This window comes from Typopeltis vanoorti, chromosome 9, assembly GCF_054136105.1.
Source record: "Typopeltis vanoorti isolate ZY-2024b chromosome 9, IOZ_Tvanoo_1.0, whole genome shotgun sequence".
NCBI lineage: Eukaryota > Metazoa > Arthropoda > Arachnida > Uropygi > Thelyphonidae > Typopeltis > Typopeltis vanoorti.
Genome location: NC_143557.1, coordinates 53,981,592 through 53,987,591, shown reverse-complemented (window position 1 = coordinate 53,987,591; position 6,000 = coordinate 53,981,592). Strand labels below are relative to the sequence as shown.

Here is a 6,000-nt window from a genome sequence, read left to right as displayed (position 1 = left end):
AACCTCTGCAATGATGCATTTCTCAATGACTACATCCTACAGCAGTTTAAGAAGAATATCATCAAATTACTGTGTTCTCGACCCCTTCTCACTCACTCACTGTATTGGCTATGGGCCATTGTTTGTCGTCTTTGTGTGTGTGTGTGTGTGTGTGTGTGTGTGTGTGTGTGTGTGTGTGTGTGTGTGTGTGTGTGTGTGTGTGTGTGTGTGTGTGTGTGTGTGTGTGTGTGTGTGTGTGTGTGTGTGCTTGGAAAGAACTCAACAGACATCTCATGGGCAAGGAAAATCGTGCCATGTAACGAGTCACCTGTTTGTATCCAGTATAAAATTGGAGGAATATGATGCTCCAACTCAGTGCAACTTGTGTCCGAGTTAAATGGCTGTGATAAGGGCACTGACGGAATATGAAAGAAAAGTTGTGATAAGATGGCATGTTACAGGTTTATATGTTCCGCAAAATTGTTGACGAATTGAGCCATACCAGATCAATAATTAGTGATACCTTAGTGAGATGGAAGTGGGAGGAGTCAAATGAAAATGCTACCAGCAGTGGACGATCCACCTCACGCACCGAATGTGACCATATGGTACTACGAATGGTAATATGTAAAAACTAATTCTTCCCGTCCACTACGTAACGTGCCAATTACACAGAACGCCTTTGCCACCATTATCTGCACATAACGTCAACTATTGCCCATCACCACCACCAGTATTTATTGTCTGTAAAGTGCGTGTGTTCTCATGGCCGAGATGTCTGCATGCGGGACAAAAATCCAAACTTCTGGGAGAAAAACCTTTCTACTTCCATATGAGATCCGCTAACTTACCTTCAATCGAAAAAAACCGATATAAAGATTTTACTCGTCATGACGAGAATCGAACTTAGGTCTTTTTCAATAAAGGGTGCAATATATCTTCCTTCTTCCAATTGCGCTACGGAGGTGCTTAATTGCATTTAGTTTTTGAGAGAACTTTTTCAAAGCATTTCTTCAAGCTTAGAAAAGTGAATAACTCAAAGAAGCTAATTCGCTTAGAAGAGTGAATTAGCTTCTTTGAATTCGCTTCAAGCTTAGAAGAGCGAATTAGCTTCTTTGAATTAGCTTCAAGCTTAGAAGAGCGAATTAGAATTCGCTGTTCTAATTCACTTAGAAGAGCGAATAAATTCTTGAGTTATTCGCTCTCTTGCAGAAGTAAGCAGATTTTTCTTCATGAAACTCAGGTTTTTAAACTGTGCAGCTAAAGATAATCGATCGTAGAACTAATTTCAGACAATGATGTCTAGTGTTAGATAATGCCAAATGGCAGTAGTTGTTGTACCTTTTTTTTTTTTTTTTTTCTTTTCTCCCGCATGCGATTAAACTCACTGGTAACCGTTGGTCACTGTTAGTGAGGGGTGATGGCGATGATTCAGTACATGCATTCTCCAGAGAGTTACTTTAGGGACACAGAGAGATAGTTTAGAGAGAGATTTCCTGATCCCTTTGGGATGTTAATAAATTATTATTATTATTATTATTATTATTATTATTATTATTATTATTATTGTTGTTGTTGTTGTTGTTGTTGTTGTTGTTGTTTCAGATTAGAAGCCTACAGAAGTCGCATGGTCTTTCATAACAACAGAAGCAGACGACTTCCATGCAAAGTTGTCTTAAAGTATTTAATTATTTTTGTTGTTAAATGAACGATTGTAATAATTTCGTTTATGTGGTATTATAGTTGGACCATATAAAAGAAGCTGTCGTTCACGATATGTAATAATATTTTTATATGTATTGTAGTTTACTGACATAGTTATTATTATTATTATTATTATTATTATTCGTGACACCTCCAAGGAGTCCGAAGACTCATCGCGGGAGGACACCTACTAATTATATTCACTTTATGGATATGTATATATCCCAGTCGGTTTTCTTATTTAAGATGGAATAATCTGGCTCTCCGGTGGGTAACTGTGTCCATGACAATATCCAAAATCTTGAGCGATTGTTTCTCCTTAAATTCAAGCAACCTGGAAAATAAATTTTTTAAATATAAGCTAGAAAGAAAGGTCTGTATACTTGCTTTTATGGAGGAGCATTTTGAAAAAGTGAACAATCGCCGCTTCACATTATAAGGAATGCTTTAGTGTTCAAAAGGCAGGCTATCTGCAACAGGATGTTCTAGCAGTGATGTTCGTATGAACACAGCCATGAGATTAGATGGTATATTAGTTTGCATATTTATTTACAGCAATGTGCCAGTTCCCTAGCACATCACAGCAATGTGCTGGTGAACTAACAGTGTTGTCCACAGTGTTTAATTTAAGTTTCTGCTCTGGGTGTGTCCCATGGGAATAGAAAGAGGCTCAAAGATTGATGTAGAAAATTATTGATAGATCATCCTCTGAAGGCATTCAGGGTACTGGAGAAGTTGGTCAAGGAAAAAAATACAGGAATGGGTGAATAAGAATGCTATATGAAGTATAGCATGAATTTTGTGTACAATATGTCATGTCTCAGTAACTTACTTTTTATAATGAGCTGGGTAGAGGTAATGGCTATATAGTGATACTGCTAGACTTTGCAAATGCATTTGATAGGATTTCACATGAAATCCTGGTAGTTTAAGGTAGCTTGTAGATAGATATGAAGTTGGTGATGTACATAAGAGGATGGCTGACAGAGAGAAATTAAGAATTTTTCTGATTATAAACATGATAACCTAACATAATATAAAAAGAACTAAAAGAGTTAAAAAAAAACGTTTTTGAATGTGAATAAAATTCAATCATTCCAACTGTAATTACAGTAACCAAGTTTCATGACAGTGGCTCAGGCACTTAAGCTCCCACAACCTTTCCAAGTATTCTTGGACTTCACAACAGCAACTCGAGGATAAGGTGGTTAGCCCTATGCCTTCATGCGTGTGTCCATGTCTGTAGATATGTGTGTTCCAGAGGCTGGTTTACCTATTCTGAGGGATGAACAACCGGAGTTTCTGGGTGAAAAAATCCCCTACCTCCATATGAAACCGGCTAACTCACTTTTGTCGAAAGAGACCAGATAAAGGTTCCTCACGTCACTGACGGGAATTGAACCCAGGTCTTTCTGACCAAAGGGCTTTGTCTATATCGACTGAGCTATGGAGGCTCATTTAGACAAATATACTGACTAATATATTTAGTAACTGTTTAGACAAATGACTTTCTGTTATTACAAGAATCATTAGGGCCCAAGAATTTGACCTAATGTAACTCTGGTTTCAGTTGAATATTATAAATCCACTATTTTTATTATTATTATCAATAATATAACTATAAAACCAGACAAAAGCTCACATTAAAACTTATTTATTGTAGAATTTCATCAAGTCTCATAGGCATCTTTAGTAAAGGATTATAGAACAGCAATCAAACAATGAAAAGCACCACCTTTAGTAGCTTCATCCCGAAGATGCTTCTGACACTTAGGCAAAAATTCTGTAAATAGGTATAAATGTGAGTTTTCCTCCATTTTTATAGTTATATTATTGTGCCAACTCACAGTATTTCAACACTGAAACAAATGATTATTATTATTATTATTATTATTATTATTATTATTATTATTATATGGGTATCTCACTGAAGTCAGAAGATTAATCATGGAAGAGAACACTAATTGTTATTCACACAGTACCTTTCATATCTTTCCTTAAATCATTCACTGTTCAGGATACTTAGAACTACCTCTGACAGTCAATTGCACTCATTCACCACGCTCTCCAGTCAAATTATCTAATGTGTTTATTTCCAATTTAATTCCAATAGTAACTTATTACTGGCCTGGTTGACCAAGTGGTTAGTGTATCTGCTCTCCAGCCAAAAGTCTGCAGGTTCGAATCCTGCCGTGGACATGGATGTTTGTGATTGTCTGTGAAAATACTAATTGTAGTGGTGTTCTGCAGATGGCATTGGTGTATTTGTGGTTCATTGCAGTTGGTGGATTGTGAGTGCTGGAGATAGTTGTAGAGTAGATGCCCTCCCTCAATGAGTCTTTGGAGTCCCTGGAGGTGTCAAGTAATAATAATAATAATAACAACACTCTTACACAGTTTCCAGGGACAAATCCTAGTTCTCTCCCTACTTATCATGTATTGAAAAATTTCTTTTGTACAAATCTTATAGAACCGCATTTAGAAACTTATTAAGTTTCTATGATGTCCTTTCTGTTTCTGCCTGTTAGCTAAACTTTGCAACCTATACATTTCTATTGTACCTCTTTAGCACAATTATAAAAACGATAATACATTGTACCCTTTGATTGGAAATGGCCTAAGTTTGATTCTCATCATGACAAGAGGAATCTTTATATGGGTTTTTATAATTGAAGATAAGTTAGCCAGTCTCATATGGAGGTAGCAGGGTCTTTTTCTCCTGGAAACTTAGGTTTTTCATCCCACATATAGAGAAATCAGCATTGAGAACACATGCAATTTAGAGACAAAAATGAATAGTGGTGGTGGTGGGCAGTTGATAGCATTGATGTAAATGATTATGGTAGTTGCAGTTTGCTGTAGTTGGTAGATTAAGTGGTGGAGATAGAGGGTTGTAGAGTAGGTGCTCTCCCTTGATGAGCCTTTTGACTCCTTGTACGTGTCACATATAATAATAATAATTATTATTATTGTCTCCTCATAGAGAGCATTCCATAGTTCTACACACCAGTTTGTTGAAAGTTTATTTTTCACTTGGTCAGACTATGATAAATTTAGTTTAATCCTTTATCCAAGTGTGTGCAAACAAAGTTTGCACCTGAAAGTATCTTTAGGACTGGCGTAAAGTGGTACAACACCGGGCAATTCCTTGCAAAGGTAGGGCAAGCTACCAACACTCCTAACTCAGTATCTCCCATAATGCAAAACACATCTCCTTGCAGATATGTATAATGTTATGCATTAAGGGAAGGGCCACTACCCTAGTTTCGACCTTTATTGAGATCTCTTCAGTGGGAGCCAGGCCCAAGTGGAGATACCAGGCAGAAGCATTAGTAAGGTCATCTCCTTCTATAGGAGCTTCCAAACGGTGTGCCACACCACTTTACTCCAGTCCTGAAGATACTTTCAGGCGCAAACTTTGTTTGCACACACTTGGATAAAGGATTAAACTAAATTTATTACACCAGTTTGGTCACTCATATCTTGATTATTCTACCGCTTTCCTATCCCCAAAAAACCCAGATGACCAAATCTGTGCACAGTAGTCAATATGCAGCCATATCTCTGGTTGTCAATTTTTTTTCTTTGACATCCAAGCACTCCTTTGATCTCTTTTGCCAACTTTCACAATATTCACTCTGAACTTTACTTCTCTCTCTCTCTTTCTCTCTCTCTCTCTCTCCACCATCACTCCCAAATCCCTAGTTTAATTTATTTCCTGCAATTCAGCATCATCAATGTAGTACACAATATGTAATCTTTTCAGCCCAAATTGATTAACCTTACACTTTGCTGCATTAAATTGATAGTCATTATCCTCCACTGACATGGCCCCTTGTCATTATTCCTTCCTGCTTTTCAACCAAGCGAAAGAACACCCCAGTGTCAACCCTGTAACCACCTCTCAACAGTTTAAAAGTCGTAATCATATTACCCCTCCTTCTTCTATTCACCAAACTCTGTAGTCCACACTCCCTCAGCCGATCCTCATAACTAACATTGTACAGTCCCCACACCATCTTTGTTATCTGCCTGTGTACCCTTTCCACAGTTAATTTATCCCCCTCAAATCCTGGGGACCAGATCTGAGAACAATAGTCTAAGTGTGGTCTGATCAGAGTCTTATACAACGGAACCATAACCATTTTATCTCTGCAGGCAGTGTCCTTCTCATTATTGCAGCAATCCTCTGCGTTACCTTCACTACCTTTGCAATATGTCCCCTAAATTTCAGGTTTCTATCAATCATCAAACCCAGATCTCTTGTCTCTCCTACTTCCTCCAGTATAACTCCTCCCATAGAGTATGCGGCATCCC

The 6,000-nt window shown here is 37.6% G+C and overlaps 1 protein-coding gene across 1 annotated transcript in view; it reads left to right on the top strand.

Annotated features, from left to right (window-relative positions):
• Positions 1-1,633: 1,633 nt before the first annotated feature.
• LOC150103052 (meiotic recombination protein DMC1 homolog) overlaps positions 1,634-6,000 on the top strand; it is a 320,619-nt gene continuing 316,252 nt past the window's right edge. Inside the window, exon 1 of the mRNA XM_090397700.1 lies at positions 1,634-1,757. The gene's annotated coding sequence lies outside the window, so the exon portion shown is untranslated. The remainder of the gene's footprint in view (positions 1,758-6,000) is intronic.